This window comes from Aethalodelphis obliquidens, unplaced genomic scaffold (assembly GCF_003676395.1).
Source record: "Aethalodelphis obliquidens isolate GAN/ISIS:26980383/991018 unplaced genomic scaffold, ASM367639v1 scaffold6, whole genome shotgun sequence".
Lineage (NCBI taxonomy): Eukaryota > Metazoa > Chordata > Mammalia > Artiodactyla > Delphinidae > Aethalodelphis > Aethalodelphis obliquidens.
The window spans coordinates 63,159,612-63,181,941 of NW_020837950.1; positions in this window are offsets into that span (position 1 = coordinate 63,159,612).

Genomic DNA, 22,330 nt, shown 5'->3' on the forward strand with positions numbered 1-22,330 from the left:
TGGGTATTTATTGACTTTCTACAAATTCTCCAAGTGTTTCATGGACTATAAGAATAAAAAAGAGACACTTATTTTCTAAGCTAAAACAAAATATAAAACCGCAATGAAGCAATAAACCAAGATAGAATATGATAAAACCAGAAGAGTTATGAAGAAAGAGACTGGAGATCATATTTGGGGAATAAAGAGTGCTTTCATGAAGATGACAGACATATTAAGAGACCTTGAAGAATGGGTAGGGTTTGAGAGTTAGACTTGAGGAGTAGGGAATAAGAGTATATGGATGGTTTAAAGCATAAACAAAGGTTCAGAGGCAGAAAAATGTTTCACATGAGGACGTAAAATGCCTTCCAGCTTGTGGGCATAGGCTAGTTATGGGAGAATAGTGGGAAAAGTTGGCAAAATTACTGATTTTTGAATTCTTGTAGATCATGACACATGGTATTTCAATAAAAAGAAAATGTAAGATGAAATGAGTTGAATAAATGAGTTAATTATATTCATATAAATTCAAATACATTAATAAATTACATGAATTAAATAATAGACCTTTGAAAGAAACCAAATTCTTCATCTTTGGCCTCTGAAAAGAACTTTAAAAAGAGCTAAACCATTTTGGATATGACATTAATATAAAGATTTCTCACTGAATCATATATGAAAAATTTGGTTTCATTTTTAGTAATCCTAAAATTATCTTCTTCATCATTGAATTGAATGTTAAACATTATATCCAGTAAAAACAATTTAAATGGCTTGATTTTTTTGGTTGGTAGGGATTAGATAACCTAAACAGCTTTCAGTTATTAAAAACCTCAAAATACTACACAGAACATAACTGTTCATTTAAATGTCCACAGATGAATTTGAAAAATCCCAACGGAGATAAATGATGAGGAAACAAAGCCCCAGCTGATGTGGCAGCTGCCTTGGGAGGTGGGAATGGGGGTGAGGGTTGGTTCCATCTCTCAGTTATCAAGAATTGGAATTGAATGGCCCTGTAGGAACAGAAAACGGCACTGTGTATACACGAATCAGGGAGTTGAGAATGAAATAGAGAGAAGGTAGTTCCGGTTCCGACGTGCGGATCTCCGTTCCTGGTGTTAAGTTGTCACGGTTGGTGGGCAGTAACTGAGACAAGATGCTGCGGGAGTCTGCTGGCTCTTTGTTAGACTGCCCAGAGGACCATAAGTACTGCTTCACGCAGGCAGTTTGAAAATAAAGTTCCAGAGAAACAAAAGCTCTTTCAGAAGGATAATGGAATCCCAGTGCATCTAAAGTGTGGGGTAGCTGATACCCTCCTGTATAGAGCCATCATGATTCTTAAATTTGGTGGAATAGCGTATTCCATATATCAGCTGGCTGTGGCTTCATTTCCCAAGAAGCTGGATTGATTTCACTTTATCCTCCCAGCAATCAGTTGGTTCAACTCCATTCAGCTCTCTGTGGGCCAGTATCTGATAACTGACTGAGTTCTTCTTTGGGGATCAATATTTATTGACATGGACTAACTGCCACCAGTAAAGCAGTCTTTACCATGAAAAAAAAAAGGAAATGGAAAATAAAATGAAAAACTATGGAACAGTTGCAACACTAGTGAATAAATCAAGGGTGAACTGGAAAAATATCTACTCACTGGCACAGAGAGTCAGCTAAGCAACTTACCTGTTGCAGTCTGAGCTGGGAGCTGGGGTAGCAGAATTCTCCTCTGAGAGTTTATGAATGTGGGCCCACCTTCACATTCATTATGAGAATGCATAAACAAATTTTGTCACATTCATTGAAATAGAACAATTAAAATTATGAGTTATAGCCAAATAATCAGTGTAGATAATCTCGAAAGTATAATATATGTATAGTGTAAGTACAGTATGCTACTATTTTATAAAGAATAGGCACATGCAAGATGACACATTGTATACAAATACAGAGTTTATAGGTAAAATTATAAGAACATGGTTGGAAATAATGGCTTTCAGATAATGGCTATTTTGAGAGAGAAAAGGAGATGAATGGAATTTTTTCTTAAATTGAGTGTGTTAAAAAATGCTTAAAGCAGAGAATTTAGGTGATACAAACAAACTTTATTAACACTTGATGAAGCAGACCGTCTGTATTCAGAAAACTGCAAAATGGGGTGGAAGGCAGGAAGCTGTTATGGGATAAAGAATAAAGGACAAGGAAGCAAGGAAGAGAAAAATAGAAAATATCTAATTGGCTGGAGCCACATAGTCAACCTTGTTTGGCGTGAGAAGGGAAAAGGAAATAACTATAGAGCCCAGAGTTGGCTTCGTGTTTGGGGATTGGCTGACTGGCTAGACTGCATTTCTGGTCAAGTGGAACATTTACAGGGACAAGAAAGTTCACCTAAGTTTCAATTTGCTCACTTGGTACCCAAGGCAGGAGCAGCTCCATCTTGGGCCTAGAAAGTTATTATAATAGGTGGTAGATGTTTATTATATCCTTACTTTTTAATATAGCTGAAATATTTCATAATATTAATTAAAACAACTAATGACAGCATCTTTTTAAATTTTTTTAATTTTTTAAATACTTTTTTAAAATTGAAGTACTGTTGATTTACAATGTTGTGCTAATTTCTGCTGTACAGCAAAGTGACTCAGTTATACACATATGTACATTCTGTTTTTATATTCTTTGCCATTATGGTTTATCCCAGGAGATTGGATACAGTTCCCTGTGCTATAGAGTAGGACTTTGTTTTTAATCCATTCTAAATGTAATGGTTTGCATATATTAACCCCACACTCCCAGCATCTTAATTAATATAATTTTAATACCAAATAAAAAATTATCACACTGGCCTCACACAACAAATTTTCCTAATATCCTTTATGGATGTGATTTTTAAAACTATGTAAATCACAAGATTAATAGTAAATGTAAATAGAAGAAATTATAAAAGTATAGATAAAATGTTTGAATATTCAAAACAGATAATATCTTAGACTAATATCCCATGGAAATGATGATGTTTTGAAAATAAAACCACTTTTGGAGTTAGAAGGCTTTTTAGAGTTAATGTCTCTTCTTTTTTTCACTTTATTTTTTGCCAGATGATAAAGCCCTAGGTGCACAAAGAGTGAGTAATTTACTGAAACCACTCATTAAAGTAGTCAGAATCCAATTCGTTCGTTCCCTAATCTAAGTAGGCCTCAATACTTTAGATTTCCTTCTTGCTAGATTATATGTTTTAAAAGAAAAAGAAACCTGAAACTGTACTGATCGTTATCTTTAATAACACATTCTTCCTTTATATTTTCCCCCCATTGCATGCATACACAGTTCTAAGTTTTAGTATGTAACAAAATCCCAAAGGGCAAGCAATAATGGAAGATGCACTAGAGTGGCAGTCTTTATCTTTCAGAACTTTCATTTTGTACATCTACAGAACATAGGTAACAGTGGCTCATTAACCAGGAAATCTGGGCAATTTGTCAAAGAGGTATCAGTGTTGCCAAGCACCCTTTGACTCAGCATTCTAGTACTCCCCACCAGCTCCCTACCTGAAAACCAAATAATAATCTGCCACTCTAAGCGGTGACCTGGAGTACGGGTCTTTCTCTCCATTGGAGAAGAACATTAGGAGGAAAGGTTCTTAAATGTTTTGCTCTTATTTCAGAACCTCAGGAAAACTGCTTGTCTGTTGGTTTTCTGAACAACTACCATAAGACTGAAAATCTCACCTCCCTTAAGGGCAAGGAAAACGCACACCAGAATTTCAGGCTTGAAAAATGGCACATACATAATCATCAAAGTTCCACTATCAGCCTTTAATTTGCTCCCTGCATCCTTAAATGTTTCGGAATCCTATTTTAAAGTAATTTCTCTTATAGCAAGAGTATCTGGCTCCTCATACAATGATTTTTCCTAAAAGATTTTAGCAAGCAGATTTTTGGGAAAATGTTAGGAATTTTCTAAGCCTTTGGTTACTTTTAGACAAGCCAACTAAAAAAATCTGCCTAACTAAAAGCTGTTTGGGCATGCAATGAGGCAAACCTCCATGTGGTATAACACTAACAAAATGAATATCTTCAGAACTGAGAATGTTGTTGATGGTGGGTTTTTTATTGTTTTTTTATTGAGTTTTTTTTTATGATTGCTCAAATGTTTATAGCCCTGTATATGCACTAAGATGAAAAATCAGTGCAACTGGAAAAAAAAAAAACAGTGGTTTAAAACAGTTTGGAAGAAAAGAAAGTATCCCAATAAATCACTTGTCATTCTGGATAATAGAATACTGCATCATCTTCTATCAGCTAGGATAAAGGTTAAAACACTGTGCTTGCTCTCTAAGCTGTGTGATCTCACTGGCATGTTCAATAGTGGGTTCCATCATTATTACCTTTTTGGTAATGGAAACACTTTTCTTTCCTGTAATTGTTTATAATTCCTGAAAACACTTAAGGAATGTCATCTGCTTTAATAAGTAATAAATTCTCTGCTGCAAGTGTTGAGAGATAGCAATAATAGGAAGAGAGAAGAAAACTTCTTTTCCCAGCAAGCATAAAATGTTGACAGAATGCTTCACAAATTATTTAAAGCATTTTGCATTAAAAAAAAAGGAGTTTCAAAAAGAAAGGTTGTCTTCCTCTGAAAAATGATAGGTTTAAAATGCAAGGGTATAGCATTGAAAACTTAATTGGAAAACCTTGAGCTATTCCATCTAGACCATGATCCACAGCAATCTATCACTCAGTCCCACCATTAGTCCTTCTGAAGTTCATCTCCTGACTGATCACCTGTTAATCTCTTTTGCATCACTCCCATCCTCTCTGAAAATTTTTGAGGTCTTATTTAAGTAAAAATTGTGCATGCACATCATTTATGAAGTTGAAATATGCTGCCAGGTTTACTACAAAAATATCAGTCTCCAGCTGTGCCTCCCACTAATCCCTCCACCCCAGAGGAAACTCCTTCACGCCTTAGCTGATTATTTAACCCCTTTTATAATATAGTATATTTGGTTAGATATTTGGTGAACACATGATTATAACCAAGTAAAGGCTGTTCAAAGAGCCAAGTTAATAAACTATGTTTATTTTCCTATACAATTTATGGGCTTCCTGGAAAAAAGTTATTTATTGTTTCTGTTTTTCTCTGTACCTTTCATTAATTAAACTTCAAATTATCTGCAGTTGTCTAAATCTCCTCTCTATATGGTCAGTTGTACCAGGCATTCTATCAAATTAATCTTTTTGGAGTTCTCTCTCCCAGAGCTTGCTCCAATCTGGGCTATTCTCCCTCCATCTGGGGTACAGCTGACATTCTGGGATTTATTTACCACCATGCTGGGAATTCCTTCATTTTCTCTCCTTGGTTTGATCTGTTTTTTTCTGTCCCAGGACTTCCTCATTGTTGGTTTGCTCTCTCATTTTGTAGAACACATCCATGAATAGCTTTCACAGAAAGCATATTTGTGACTTTACATGTCTAAAGATGTTTTTATTCTACCCTGAAATATAAATTAAACCTTTCAAAGTTAAATAAAGTTATATATATAAAGTTTTATATATATATAAAGTTATATATATAGCAAGTTGCATAAATCTTAAATGTATATTTGATGACTATATATATATATATATATATACACACACACACACACATACACACCTGTATACACCATCTAAATGAAGATATAGAACATTTTTATCAATCAAAAGATTTCTTAGTCCCCGATCTAGTCAATACTCACTCTTTAGGAGTTACCATTATTTTGACTACTATGACTTGAATTAATTCTTCCCTTTTGATTGCTGTAGATTTACAGTAAGTCTTGATATCTGGAAGTATAAGTCCTCCAGCTTAATTCTTCTTCAAGGTTGTCATGGCTATTCAGGGTCCTCTGCACCTTCATATAAATTTTAAAATCAGCTTGCCAATATTCACCAAAAGAAAACAAAACAAACCTTTATTGGATTGAGAAAGTTCTTTTGTATTGCTAGTTTGCTGAGAGTCTTTATCATGAATAGATGTTGAATTTTATCAATTGCTTTCTCTTAGTCTATTAATATATTTATATTATTTTTTCCTTTAGTCTATGGATGTGGTCATTTATACTGATTGTGATTACACTCAAATGTTCAACTAACCTTGCATTGTGGGAATAAACTCTACTTGGTGTTGATATCTTATCCTGTTAATATATTACTGGATTTAATTTGCTAATATTTCATTTAGGGTTATTTAATTTATGAGAAATATTGGCCTGTAACTTTTCATTTCTTGTAGTATCTTTGTCAGGTATGGATATCAGGGTTATACTAACTTGACACTTGACTAGTAGTTTAGTTGGTTATGGAATACTAGGTTGGAAATAATTTCTTTCCATTGTCTTCTAATGTTTAATGTACTCTTGAGTCGAATTACATAATTACGGTTTACACTGTAGTCTATAGGATCTTCATATGTCTCTGATATTTTAAAATTTACTACACTGTGCTGGGAAGTAAGGTGTATTTTTAACCTCCAAACTAAGATCTTCTGGTTGTGGGAAGTTGTCATGAATTATTTTATTAACAGTGTAGTAGGCTGAATAATGCTCTCTCTGGTCCCCCTCAGCCCCCCACCACCCTCACCCCCCCACCCCCCGCAACGAGATGTCCATGTTCTAATCTCTGGAACATGTAAATCTTATGGCAAAAAGAATTTTGCAGATGTGGTCAAGTTAATTATCTTGAGATAGGAAAATTATCCTGGATTATCTGGGTAAGCCTGATATAATCATAATGGTCCTTATAAGAGGTATGCAGAAGGAGTCAGAGTTAGAAGGCCATGTGATGACAAAAATGAGGTTAGAGTAATATGCTTTGAGGATGGAGGAAAGGAACTACATGGCAAGGAATATGAGTGGTTTCTACAAGCAGGAAGAGGCAAGGAAAGGAATTCTTCCCTGGAGACTTCAGAAGGAACCAGCCTTACCAACAACTTAATATTAACCCAGTGAGACTGATTTTAGTCTTCTGGTCTCCAGTACAGTACTGAAAGCAAATACATTTATGTAGTTTTAAGCCACCAGGTTTGTGGTAGTTTGTTGTAGCAGTCGTAGGAAACTAATACAAATGGTCGTCTCCTCTCTTTTCTTTGTACTCCGTTTGTGGAACTCCTATCTTACTATAACTTTTTGACCTCACTGGCAAATTTCTTATCTTTATTTCATCTTTTTATCTTTTGACCCAAATTTCTAGAATATTCTCTAAATTTCTCTTCAGACTTATCTTTTGAACTTTTCATTTCCACTGTCAAAGTTCTAATTTTCTTGGAATCTACCCCTCTTTTTGTTCTCGGAATGTCCTTTTTTTTTTTTTTTTTTTTAATGGTATCCTGTTCTTTTTCATGGTTGCAGTATTTTATTTATTTATTTTTTTAATTAATTAATTAATTAATTTGGCTGTGTTGGGTCTTAATTGCAGCATGTGAGATCTTTGTTCCGCCACGCAGGATCTTTTGTTGTGGCCTATAGGCGCTTTGTTGTACAGCGTGGGCTTCTCTAGTTATGGCGTGTGGGCTCTAGAGTGTGCAGGCTCAGTAGTTGTGGCACTTGGGCTTAGCTGCCCCATAGCATGTGGGATCTTAGTTCCCTGATCAGGGATCAAACCCATGTCCCCTGCTTTGGAAAGTGGATTCTTAACCACTGGACCACCAGGGAGGTCCCTATTTTCTACCTAAGAGTATTAATTTCCTTTGAAGTTTTATTTTTCCTGCAAAATCAATCTCCTCCAACTTTTATTTAACTATTTCAGTTTTTATATTTCATAGTAGAAACTCTTTTGTTTTTGGTAATATTTGTTGTCTGCTAATACTTAAGAGTTGACAACTAAAAGATTAGATGGAAGCACTGAACATGTGGCAAAAGATTTCCTACAACTTTTTGAAGTATATAGTGCTCCCAGTTCTTAGTGATCCTTTTAGAATGAATTTTTACACTAAACTTTACTTCCAGTAGGAGGTTCTCAATCAGTAGTTGGATCTTCTCCATTTCCCTGAAACTAAATGTTTTCAAAATTGACCTCTACACCCTTATTTACCTTCCCTACACACAAGCTTGCTGCTCTTTTTTTGTGTTTCTTCTTTTATTGGAATCACTAACTATCTAAGATTTAAAACTAGGCATTATCCTTAACTCTTTTCTCTTATCTCCTACATCCATTAGTTACCAAGTCATATCAAATTTACTTTCTAAATATCTTTCACTATACTTCACTCATCCTCCACATATTGTCAGTCCTCCTGTCTATTTCAGACTTTCAACATTTATTATTATATAGACTACCACAGTAACCTAACTTGATACCTTCCTCTGCTCTCTATAAGCCTCGGATTTATTGATATAAATTAAGCATTCAACAAACATTTCCTTAGTACCTAAATCTTTGCCAGGTATGGTTTGACCTGAAGGTACCACTGAGAAAAATACGTGGTTACTCTGTGTTAGTGGAAAAATCAGTTGACTGGGAAATAATGCCTTAATGGAAAATTATAAAACAGTGTGCTATTGTTATGACAGGAGAAATATAGGGGACTAGAGAGCTGTATAGGAGGGCAGTCTAACTTACACTTGGGGGCAATTGGAAAGCCTTCCTAGAAGGTCATGTATATAGAGACCACAAAATTAGGGAATATGTTCCGTAAATCAGACACAGCCCCTGCCAGGTTCTGAAGTGGTGGGCACATTTGGTGGGCTGTAAGAAGTTCAATATGGCTTAAGTGGAGGGTGAAAAGAAATTGGGTTGAAGCTGGAGAAGTAATCAAGGGCCAGATCACTCAGAACCTTCTAAACCAATCTTAGGAGATTGGGAATTTCTTCTAAGAAAAGCAGGAGACAAACAGGAAACTTTGGGATTTACTTGGCATTTTAGACGAATTTATGTTTCTGTGGGGAATGGATTGAAATTGATCAAGACTGAAGAAGGAGACCAGTTGTAATAATCCAGTCAGGAGATGGTAATGGCCTGAAATAGGGTTAGGGAAATGGAGAGTGGGAAAAGTAGTTAGCCTTGCAGGACTTTAGGAAGTAGGTTTGGGAGGATAAAAGAGTGGGAGGAGGACTTCCCTGGCGGTGCAGTGGTTAAGAATCCACCTGCCAATGCAGGGGACACAGGTTCAAGCCCTGTTCCCGGAAGATCCCACATACCGTGGAGCAACTAATCCCGTGTGCCACAACTACTGAGCCCGAGTGCCACAACTACTGAAGCTCACGCACCTAGAGCCCGTGCTCCGCAACAAGAGAAGCCACCAAAATGAGAAGCCCGTGCACCGCAATGAAGAGTATCCCCCGCTCCCCGCAAGTAGAGAAAGCCTGTGCACAGCAACGAAGACCCAATGCAGCCCCCAAATAAATAAATAAATAAATTTATTAAAAATAAAAAGAGTGGGAGGAATTAAGAAACATAGAAATGGCAGGTTTGAAGGAATGGTTCATCAATGAGTTAAATTTTGATCATGTTGAGTTTGAAGTGTCTACGGGACATCTAGGTGAAATTACGCAGAAATCCGATCATGTATTCTCAGGCGTAAACACACTCCATAGTTCCCTACAGTGTTCAACGTAAGACCAAATCCCTTTGCATGGTACACAGAGTCCCTTACATTCTCACCCCGGCACGTCTGTCTGGCTTCATCCCTTAGTAACAACTCTTAACTTCTTCAGCTACTTATTCACACCCTTCCGTGTCTCCTTGTCTTTAAACATACTGTTGCACATTTGACCCACACCACATAAGTACTTTTGTGAAGCTGAGCTTCGTCATTTTCTGCAACACAAATTCCTCACACCAAGTATTTGAGTACTGTATCCTTAACTGAAGATTGCGGGGGCTACGGGATAGATTGTATTGCACAGTACACAGGCTTCTGCCCTCTCATTGCTCACTCCCTCTTCTATCACCTACTAGATCTGTGCTGTCAGGTGCTCTAGCCACTGATCACCTGAGGTGGCTCTAGAGCATTTGAAAGGAAGCTAGTTTTAGATCAGATACGCTGTAAGTGTAAACTACAAGTCAGATTTTGACGACTTTGAAAAAAGAACATAAAATATATGGGTAATAATTTTTTAATTATTAAAGTGACAATGTTTTGGATATATTGAGTTAAATAAAATATACTATCAAAATTAATTTTTTCTTGTTTTATTTTTTTAAAATGTGACCATCAGAATCTTTAAAATTATATATGTGGCTCACATTATATTTCTACTGGTCTGTGCTGTCCTAGACCTCTCTCCTAGATTGTCAAAATCTTCTTCCTCTATTATGCAAAGCAGTTGAACTCTTGAGCTTCTGTTTAAACTTGCCTACACAATCCCATCAAGGACTTTTATTTCATTGGCACTCCTTAGGAAGAAGTTGTTATTATTTATAGCAAAAACAAAAAATTCAAAACCCCAAACATTCAAATATCTACTTTGGTACTCACTACATTGCAGTGTGATTATTTAAATTATTTCTTTTCCCCTCACTAGGTTGTAAACAAAGAGCATGTCTTATTCATCTTTCCCTCCCAATGCTGTTGGGAACACATAGTAGGTACTAAGAAATGTTTGTTAAATGACAGGATTGGGTTCTTTATTATCTGAAAAGAAAATATGAGCTGAATTTAATAAGTACATTCATGGAAATTGGTTTGTGTAAATTAAGAATAGTGATAAACACATCTTGATGCAATTATATCTCTCCATTTTCCCTCGACCTCCCAGATTGATCCAGCAGTGATCACTTTAAGCTGTTCATTGCATCTTTGTCACAAAGTCTGTTCTAATATCATTCTCCTCTAGACATGTAAGTAGAAGTAGAGAAGGAATTTAAATCAATAAAGCTAACAAATAAATAACAAGCTGGAGAAGTGGTACGTGTCACTTAAGAACATGTGAGGTGAAGGGCATATTGACAGTTTCTGGTAACTAAGTAGATTGAGTATTGATAGCAGAAGTCATTATGAAATGAACACTTACTTGAAATTGTGTTTTCATAATGTTGTCACAGCAAGTAGGTATTATCTATATACTACTACAGCATTGTCCTTGAACCTGTTAGGCCAGGGTTTTAGAGCTTACTGTAATTACTGACTGCAACTATAATGCCTTTAATGCATATTTTAAAGTTTGAAATGCACTTGCTGACTTCACACAACAGCAGTCCCCTAATGACAGTAACTTTGCCTGTACTTCAGAAGAAAATTTCAAGAGAGACCAAGCATAAAGTGGTATGGTGAAAAATGATAATACAAATTGAGCCAGATTTCCCCAGTGGTTTAGGTACACCTTGACTTTAAACTTTAAACTTTTGGAAGTTGCATTCACTTTTTAAGGCCACGCATTCAGTAATCCCAAGAGGTATCTCATGATTTCTGTCTGTGGAAGACTCTAGGTTCTAAGAGAATACATATGAATAAGAAGAGTGAGACAAATATTCGTTTATATCTTTGACAATTAATGTATTAATGTTATCCTGAAACCCTCTGGTGTGTATATCTTTCTTCCAGAATAAGGGGTACATGCTTAGCACGCAGTAGCCATGCAGCAGGTAAATGGATGATATGATGTGCCTGGGAATCACTGTAGTCCACGGCACAGAAAGCTGCAGGAGTACCAGACATGCGTTACCTGTAATGGCTACATTTTCTCTTCCTGAAACTTGGTCTCCAAGAGGAACAGACCCATCTTAAGTTATGGCACCCCCGCCCAAACCCCCATCAGTGTTCGGGTAGTATTTTGCACACTTTAAAAAAATTGAGGTAACATTGGTTTATATTATATAAGTTTAATGTGTACAACATTATAAATCTATTTCCACATACACTACAGCATGCTCAACTCCAAAAATCTAGTTTCCATCTGTCACCATACATGGACCCCCTTTACCCATTTTGTCTTCCCCCCACCACCCTTCCCCTTTGGAAACCACCAGTCTGTTACCCATAGGTAAGTGTTTGGTTTTGTTTTGTTTGCTTGTTTATCTATTTTTTAATATTCTGCATATGAGTGAAATCATACGGTATTTGTTTTCCCTGTCTGATTTATTTCACTTAGCATAATACCCTCAAGGTCCATCCATGTTGTTGAAAATGGCCAGGTTTCATCATCTTTTAATGTCTGAGTACTATTCCATTGCATATATATACCACATCTTCTTTATTCCTTCATTCATCAATGGGCATTTAGGTTATTTCCACATCTTGGCTACTGTAAATAATGCTGCAATGGACATAGGGGTGCATATATCTTTTCAAATTAGTGTTTTGGTATTCTTCAGATAAATACCTGGAAGTGGAATAGCTGGATCATATGATTAGCTTATTCTTAATTTTTTGAGGAATCTCCACATTGTCTTCCATAGCGGATGCACCAATTTACGTTCCTACCAACACCGTTATGGGGGTTCCCTTATCGCCACATCCTCTCCAACACTTGTTATTTCTTGTCTTTTTGATAACAGCCATTCTAAAGGGCATGAGGTAATAGCTCATTGTGGTTTTGATTTGCAATTCTTTGATAATTAGTGATGTTGAGTATCTTTTCATGTGTCTGTTGAATGTCTTCTTTGGAAAAACATCTATTCAGTTTTGTTAATTGTTTTTTTGTTGTTGTTGAGTCATATGTGTTCTTTATATGTTTCAGATATTAACCCCTTATCAGATGTATGATTTGCAAATATCTTCTCCCATTTGGTAGGTTGTCTTTTCATTTTGTTGTTGGTTTCCTATGATATGCAAAAGCTTTTTAGCTTTATGTAGTCTCATTTGTTTATTTTTGCTTTTGTTTCCTTTGCTGAGGAGACATATCCAAAAAGATGTTGTTAAGACTGACATCAAAGAGCATACTACCTATGTTTTCTTCCAGGAGTTTTACAATTTCAGGTCTTACATTCAAGTCTTTAATCCATTTTGAGTTAATTTTTGTGTATGGTGTTAAGATAATTTTTGTGTATGGTGTTAAGATAGTGGTCTAGTTTCATTTACTTTTTTTTGCAGGTGGCTGTCCAGTTTTCCCAATACCATTTATTGAAAACACTTTCCTTTCTCCATTGTACATTCTTGCTCTTTGTCATAAATTAGTTGTCCATGTACGTGTGGGTTTATTACTGGGCTCTCAATTCTATTCCATTGATCTGTGTGTCTTTCTGCCAGTACCACGCTTTTTTGATTACTATAACTTTGTAGTGTAATTTGAAATCAGGGACAGTGATACTTCCAGCTTTGTTCTTTTTTCTCAGGATTGCTTTAGCTATTTGGGGTCTTTTGTGGTTCCATACAAATTTCAAGGCATTTTTAGTGAAAAATGTCATTGGGATTTTTATAGGGATTGCATTGAATCTGTAGATTTCTTTAATTAATGTGGACATTTTAATAATGTTAATTCTTCCAATCCATGAGCATGAAATATCCTTCTATTTTTTGTGTCTTCTTTAATTTATTTCAACAATGTCTTATGGTTTTCAGTGTATAGGTCTTTCACCCCCTTGGTTAAATTTATTCCTAGGTATTTTATTCTTTTTGTTGTGATTGTAAATGGGGTAGTTTTCTTAATTTCTCTTTCTGTTAGTTTGTTGTTAGTGTACAGACATACAAAAGGTTTCTGTATATTGATTTTGTACCCTGCAGCTTTACTGTATTTGTTTATTTATAATAGTTTTTTGGTGAAGTCTTTAGTGTTTTCTATACATAATATCATGACATCTGCAAACAGTGACCGTTTTACTTCTTCCTCTTCAATTTGGATGCCTTTTATTTCTTTCTATTGTCTAGTTGCTCTCTTAGAACTTCCAATACTATGTTGAATAAAAGTAGCAAGAGTGGGCATTCTTGCCTTGTTCCTTATCTTAGAGAAAAGGCTTTCAACTTTTCATTGCTGAGTGTGATGCTAGCTGTGGGTTTATAACATAGGGCCTTTATTATATTAAGGTACATTCCCTCTATACCCATTTTATTGAGAGTTTTTAAAATCATAGATCATTGTTGAATCTTGTCAAGTTTCTGCATCTATTGAGATGATCATGTGATTTTTTTATCCTTTATTTTGTTAATGTGGTGTATCACATTGATTGATTTGTGGGTATTGAACCATTCTTACATCCCTGAGATAAATCCCACTTGATCATAGTGCATGATCCTTTTAATATGTTGTTGAATTTGGTTTGCTAATATTTTGTTGAAGATTTTTTTTTTTTTTTTTTTTTTTTTTTTTTTGCGGTACATGGGCCTCTCACTGCTGTGGCCTCTCCCATTGCGAAGCACAGGCTCCGGACGCGCAGGCCCAGCGGCCATGGCCCACGGGCCCAGCCGCCCCGCGGCACGCGGGACCCCCCTGGACCGGGGCACGAACCCGCGTCCCCCGCATCGGCAGGCGGACTCCCAACCACTGCGCCACCAGGGAAGCCCTGTTGAAGATTTTGCGTCTAATTTGTTCACAGATATTCGTCTACAATTTTCTTTCCTTGTGTTGTCCTTGACTGGTTTTGGTATCAGGGTAATGTTGGTCTTGTAAAATGAGTAAGGAATCATTCCCTCCTCTTCAATTTTTTGAAGAGTTTGAAAAGGATAAGTATTAAATCTTTGGTAAAATTCCCCTGTGAAGTCATCTGGTCGTTTTGTTTTTTGGGATGATTACTGTTCCAATGTTCTTACCAATGATCAGTCTATTCAAATTTTCTGTTTTTTCATGTTTTAGTCTTGGAAGGTTGTATGATTCTAAGAATTTATCTATTTCTTCTAGGTTGTCCAATTGTTGGCATATATCTGTTCATAGCACTCTCTTACAATCCTTTGTATTTCTGTGGTATCTGTTGTAACTTCTCTTTCATTACTGATTTTATTTATTTGAACCTTCTCTTTTTTTTTTGTAAGTGAGTTTATCTAAAGGTTTGTCAATTTTGTTTATCTTTTCAAAGATTAGTTTTCATTCATCTTTTCTATTGTCTTTTCGGTCTCTATTTTATGTATTTCTGCTCTGATTTTTGTTATTTCCTTCCTTCTACTGGCTTTGGGCTTTATTTGTTCTTTTTCTAGTTCCTTTAGGTGTAGTTTAGATTATTTGACATTCTTGGTTCCTGAGGTAGGTCTGTACTGCTGTAAACTTCCCCATTAGTGCTGCTTTTACTGCATCACATAGATTTTGGTATGTCGTATATTCATTTACATTTGTCTTCAAATACTTTTTGATTTCTCCTTTGACTTCTTCATTGACTCAGTAGTTTTTCAGTAGCATGTTGTTTAGTCTCCACATATTTGTGATTTTTCAAGCTTTCTTCTTATAGTTGATTTCTAGTTTCATACCATTGTGGTCAGAAAAAAATGCTTGATATGATTTCAGTTTTCTTAAATTTACTGAAACTTGTTTTGTGTCCCAACTTATGGTCTACCCTTGAGAATGTTCCATGTGCACTTGAGAAAAATGTGTATTATGCTGCATTTGGATGGAATGTTCTGCAGATATATATTAAGTCCATTCATTTAAAGTTGATATTTCCTTGTTGAATTTCTGTCTCAATGACCTATCCGTTGATGTATGTTGGCTGTTAGAGTCCACTACTCTTATTGTGTTGCTGTCAGTTTCTCTCTTAGGTCTGTTAATAGTTGCCTTGTATATCTTGGTGCTCCCATATTCAGTGCATACATTTAATAAATGTTATGTCTTCTCGATGGATTGTCCCCTTTATCATTATGTAATGTCCATCTTTGTCTCTTGTTACCTTTTTTGACTTGAATTTTATTTTGTCTGATATGAGTATGTCTACACCAACTCTCTTTTGGCTGCCATCTGCTTGGAATACTATCTTCCACCCCTTCACTTTGAGCCTATGTCTGTCTTTAGAGCTGAGATGAGTCTCCCGGAGACAGCTTATATTTGTATCTTGTTTTTTAATCCATCCAGCCACTTTGTATCTTTTCATTGGTGAATTCAATCCTTTTACATTTAGGGTGATTACTGATATATGAGGACTTAGTTATGACATTTTATCTTTTGTTTTCTGGTTGATCTATATCTCCGTTGTTTCTTTTCCCCTGTGTTTCTGTCTGCCATTTTGGTTTGATGATTTTTCTGACGTTTTTCTTAGCTTCCTCTTTTTTTATGATTTGTTTCCCTTCTTTAGATTTTTGTTTTGTGGTTGCCATGAGATTTGTATAAAACATTTCATGGATAAAATAGTTCTTTTTCTGCTGATAGCATCTTATCTTCATTTGCCTACACAGGTTCCATCCTTTTCCTCTTCTCCTTTTATGTTTTGTTGTCACAAATTATCTCTTTTTATGTTGTGAGTTTGTTACCAAATTGAAGTAGCCATAGTTATTTTTCATGTCTTTTTCCCTTTAAACTTTATGCTATAATTGAGTTTAACAACCTCTTCTGATAGAGTTACAATTTTCTAATTCTGTCTGTCTGTTTATCACCTTACTCAAAGTTTTGTGTACCTTTGCCTTTTTGTTTCAGGTAGAGGAGCTTTTTTCAACATTTCTTATTAGGCAGGTCTGCTAGTGATGAACTCCCTCAGCTTTTGTTTGTCTGAGAAAGCCTTTATTTCCCCTTAATATCTGAAGGAAAACTTTGCTGGATAGTGTATTCTTGGCTGGCAGTTTTTTCTCTTTCCATTTTCTGAGAATGTCATTCCTCTCCCTCCTGGTCTGTAGAATTTCTGCTGAGAAACCTGCTGATAGCCCAATGGGGGACTCCTTTGTAAGTTACTGTTTTTCCCTCCTGGCTGCCTTTAAAATTCTTTATCATTGACCTTTGACAGTTTCAATATAATGTGTCTTGAAGAAGGTCATTTTGCATTGAGATAATTAGGTGTTCTATTAGCTTTGTGGACTTGTTCCTTCCCCAGGTTTGGGATGTTCTCAGCTATTGTTTCTTATTTAAAAGCTCTCTGCTGCCTTCAGCCCCTTTTCTGTTCCTGGGACACCCATTATCCTTATGTTTCCTATTCTAATGGAGTCAGATTGCTCTCATGAGTTTCTTCATTTTTAAAAAAATCTTGTGTCTCTCTTTTCTTCTACCTGAATCACTTCCAGATTTATATCTTCAAGCTTGCAAATTCTCTTTTCCATATGGTCTGCTCTATTTCCAATGCTTTCTACTGGGTTCTTCATCTCACTTATTGAGTTCTTCAGTTCCAGAATTTCTGTTTAGTTTTTTTAGAGTTTCAGTCTCTTTGGCAAAGTATTCCTTCTGTTTATTAATTTTATTCCTGAGCTCATTGAACTGCTTTTTTTGAGTTTTCTTGTAGCTCACTGAGTTTCTTCATGACAGCTATTTTGAATTCTCTATCAGATCATGGTCTTCTGTGACTTTAAGTTTAGTTTCTGGAGAATTGTCATTTTCTTTTTGTGATCGATGTTGTTATGATTTTTCATGGTGCTTGATGAGTTGCTCTTCTCCTGGCACATTTGAATTGGTGAACACCTTTTTAAATTAAAGTTAAGCTTTTGTTTACTTTGATTCTAATAATTCAGCAGATGGGTAATTTTATTTTTCAGTAGGTGGCACTGTAGTACAAGTTTTGGTTTTCTCTTCCCTGAGCTGCCTCTGGCTATATTTGAGAATGTGCACTTTCCACCCTCTACGACCTCAGCCAGAGGTATTCCCAGTGCGCTCCTCTTTGCTGCTTGTGCCTGCAGGTTGCTGGTGTCTTGCTGTGGCTGGTGTTGCCACTGTCACTGGTGCTGCTGCCAGGGACACCAGGATGGTGGTGCCCCCACTGCTTCAGAGGTCACCTGGCTGTTGGCACCACCAGAGCAGAGGAGTGGTGGGGGGTAGCCAGGGTCTTGACTGCTTCCACTGCATCTGGGGTTGTTTGGTTTGCAGGCACCACCACTGTGGGTACGGGGCTGGAGCCACAGGCACTACCATGGCTGAAGGGACTGCCCAGTTCCCTATGGCTGTGGGTACCGTTGCCACTGGGAGGTCAGAGTCACGTGCACTACCTTTGATGCTGCTACTACTGGGTTCCTTGGGACTGTGAGCTTAGCCTCTTTGGAGATGGGACTAGGATTGTGAGCACTGCCTCTACTGTTGCCCTGGTTCTACCTCCTCTGTGTGTTCCAATCTATTCAATCTCAGGTATACAGATGTGTGGATGTCTCTGGCATTCTGGCATGTTGAGCAGAGAAACCTTTGTTGAGTTATGGATGTTTTACTAGTTGCAGATTGAAGGGGAGAGACAAATGGAGTATCTCATGCCACCGTGATGATGACATAACCAGAACTTTGCACATTTGAAGCATGCTAAATGAATACCTAAAAAAAATTTTTAACTAACAATTTACAGTATCTCTGTTTCCATAAGTGCTCTAACAGGAAATGCTTTGAGTTTCATCAAAACAAGTAAATTTACCAGAAACAGAAGTGAAGATGTGAATATAGTCTCTTTTTCACTGGTCCCACAGCATCAAAAAGCCAATCAAGTAATGGTTCTTCCCAGTAGTTTAGAGGAGTCTTAGTATAAGCTGATATGCATAGAGAATTTATTGCAATGTTACATTTTAATGTAATATTAAACTAAAGTTGAGAAAGCAAAGTTTGACATAATAAAGTCTTCTCAAATGAAAATCAACAACCCTGTCACTCAGTTTTTAACAAGTATTCTCTGAAGAGATGAACTGTACCACAGCACAATGGCTTCTTTGTTAATTTAGAGAATTAGTAAGATCACTATCCTTACTTGTCATTCATTCCTGGAGATTAAAAATCTAAACAAGTTCAAACTAAAACCAGTCTATGTAAGGGAAAAACTGTTGATGACATGGGAAAAATATTCTAGTCATATACATACCTATCCATTTAATCTGCTGGTTCTCCACTTTCTGTTTTCTTCTTTATCTAAATAAATAGAACTAAGCAAATAACTTATTGCCTGGCAACTGGTAACCTTTCATACTTCTCTGCTAGTTTGGCCAGCACATTTCTGTGTTGCCTTTTGACTAGACAGTCTATAATAGCAGTAATATGTTAATTAATATCCAAGTTTCAAATTGTGGTATAGTTTTTTTAAAATCCTATACTGCATGGAGAGAGAGAGAAGAAAAAAATAGTCAATAGGCAGTTTAAATGATAAGTGGACTTTGTATAATAATGGCCATGAGAAAAATATCTCAAAAATATGGAAATTTGCCAGTACAACAAAACTGACTATCATTTATCATACAAAGAGAAAGCAGAGTAGGAGGGAATAGTAATTTCATTCTAATCCTTCCATAACTCAAAAGCCATTTTCCATTAAGAAAAGTTTTTAGGTATTCATAATATTCATTCTCCCTGAAATTAACAAACTCTTCAATCCTTAAATTTAAAATTTTTCTGCTTTCTGGTTGATCACTTTTGGGGTTGTGATCCAGCAAAAACCCAGAGTAAACATTTCTTTTAAGGTATTTTTCTGCAGGCATACCACAGTGGAAAACAGAGCAAGTTGGTGGACTGAGCATAACCCCGTAGGAGCCAGAAGCTTTACTGGTTTTCTGGAGCAATTCACATAATCCTCTCCACTGCTTGAAACAATGCTTACCTATAGCACCTTTCTCTCAGTTACACTGAATGGCTATCATTCAAGATTATTTCTCCTTCATAGATCCTAACTGAATCTTCTATATTTAAATATTCAGTCATTTTGTACAATCCTCATGTTTTCGGTATTGCTGTAGCACAATGTTGCACACTGATTAATATTTATAAAAGTCTCAAGACTTAGGATTAGAAATAGAAAATAAGATGAAGAAACTGTAACTTCTCAAGTTGGGTGATAAGGATAAGTAGAATTATGATTTCAGTCCCTGTGGGTAAAAAGTGGAGATCAGAAGATCCAATCTCCATGAAGTTCAAAGCAACTGCACAGGAAGCATGTGAACTGAAAAGCAGTTAAGATGGTTGTGTGAGAAGAATCGTGTTTTCAGAAACACAGAAATTTACATGGCTAAAGCCATGCTGATGGACTTTGTGGAGAAGATGGAAATTGTGGGGAGTAACAGGTTTTGGCTAAGAATTAATGTAATGATCTTGAAAGATAAGCTGCGTATAACTGAAATGTCTCCAAGTCAAGCAAAAGACACCAGCAATTTCATTTTGATGGCAACTCAGATTATTCTCACATAGGATGGGTGCAGTTTTCTATTGGTTTTCCTGTTTGTTTTTTGGCCTCTGGCTTTTTTTTCAGTTCTCTTTTATGGCTTTGAATAGAAAAGTCAAAAGACCTGATCCAACTTCAAAAAAAAAAAAAGAACAGTGATGAGCTCTGCAAAGAACTTTAATCCCTTAACCAAACGAAGTCCTACCAAACTCAGAGAACCTGACTTCCAAAATAGAATACATTCAAAGATAGGTCTCTAAAGAGAAACACAATCTTTGTGTCAGTTGTTTTATGATAATTGAACCTAGTGGAATTAAGGCAGGTACCAGGAGGTGAAGGAATCTAGATGATTGTCCGATATTGGTATGCTGAGATCACTAACATTTGAGACAAAGGAGACACTGATCTGCCACATAATCCTGGAGGGAAGATGAGAGAGCTAGGTCAGAGTTAGAAATGTATTCAGGACGTCAGTTACCTGGGCAGAAATAAACTGTCAGACAGGATAGCCTCGTCTATTTCTAGTGGGCATTACTGCTACATAATACAGTATCCTCCTGTCCCTCTCCCCCAACCCAGTGCTCACTACCTCTTCATCCTGTTTTATTATTTCCTCCTAGCACTAATCTCCATTCAGTACCCTCTACATTTACTTGCTTATCTATGTACTGACTTTCTCTGCATACTAAGATGTAAGTTCAATGAGGGGCAAGGACTTTGTCTTATCATTGCTGTGTCTCCTGCGCATGGTGGGTAAATGTTTGTTGAATAAACAAATCAATTATATTTAGCTTAGTGAGATGTTTAGAATGTGGCTCAAATGTGCCTTTTGAAAAATAAGCATGAATATCTTAATAGCTATTCTGTATAAACAGCTATACGAATACATAGATGGAGGTTAAGTGATGCCTAAACAAGTATGAAACTTTAAGGTTATTTTAGTAGAGAATATCAAAGTGAAATTGCAAATAGGCAGGGATATGGGATGTCACACATTTTAAACTATATTAGGCACAGAAAATAACAAATGCTATTTCTAAACAAATAACTACAATTATAATTTGTATGCAAGGTGTTTTACTTTTGTACAGAGCCCATGTATTATGGAGACTAAGACTAAGGAAGCACACCTGAGAAATGATATTCATTTATCTGTGTTGACTCTATTTTTAGCAAAAAGAATCGCTGTGATGACTTGGTTACCTCATTCAGCTTGCTTTGGGTACAGAAGTGAACATTTCAGAAATCTGTTTGAAAAGAAAGAAGTATATTGATTTTCATTCTCTTTATCATAATGAATCAGGGCCAAGGTTATAACAAGAGTGCAAATTGGAACATGAATAGCGATTTTTAAAATAGAAGTTATTCTCTAGAAAGCTAGTTGTGAGTTCTGTCAAATTTAATAAAAGCAGTTCTGCTTGATCAAACTATCTTGAGGTGTAGTTCAGAAGATGATTATACTATATAATTAAACTTGCCAATTAAAATGTTGATAACATTAAAACACTGTAGCTTTTCCATGAGATGGAAAAATAAAATATGAAGCATATTCCAATATCTTTGGAAATTTTCCCAGTAACAAATTGTAAATAGGTGGGAGGCAAGGTGCAGCCCTAGGGAAATATTTTATTCTATTTTATAGACAAGTGAATGAAGCACTGAAGTGTTAAACTGCAAATCATTACTGAAGTGATAAGAACAATTCAACGGCTTTGATTTTCTAAGCAACTTTAGAAATATTTCAAAAGATTAATTTAATCCCTCCATGATGTCTCATCTCCCACCTCCAACTACGTGGGTAGTTGGGGTGGGTTAGTTACCAAGAGACATGGAAACAGGATGACACCAGAGAGAGCAATACATTTCTGAGAGGATTCCCAGGGTTATGCTAGACACATTATATCCACTGACAGGAGAGGCAAATGTGTGGGAAAAAGTGAGAGACAAAGCAAGAGGTCAGGAGTTGGAGAAATACTGTATCGATTTAGGAATAAGTGGTGCAAAGGAAGGGTAAGGTGATGGAGTCTAGGAGGTTGAATACTAATAGGGCTAAAGTTCTTGCAGCTTTTTTTAAAAGATGCTGGTCTCATGGTGCATGGATAGGTGGTAAATTAAATATGGGTACAAATTCTGGATACTGGATTTTGAAATGCTGTGATTGGATGAGACTTTTTTGGGGACTTGAGAGGGGGTGAGTAATTTTGCATATGTAGGGAATGTAAGTAATTGTGACCAGATGGTAGACTGTAGAACAAATT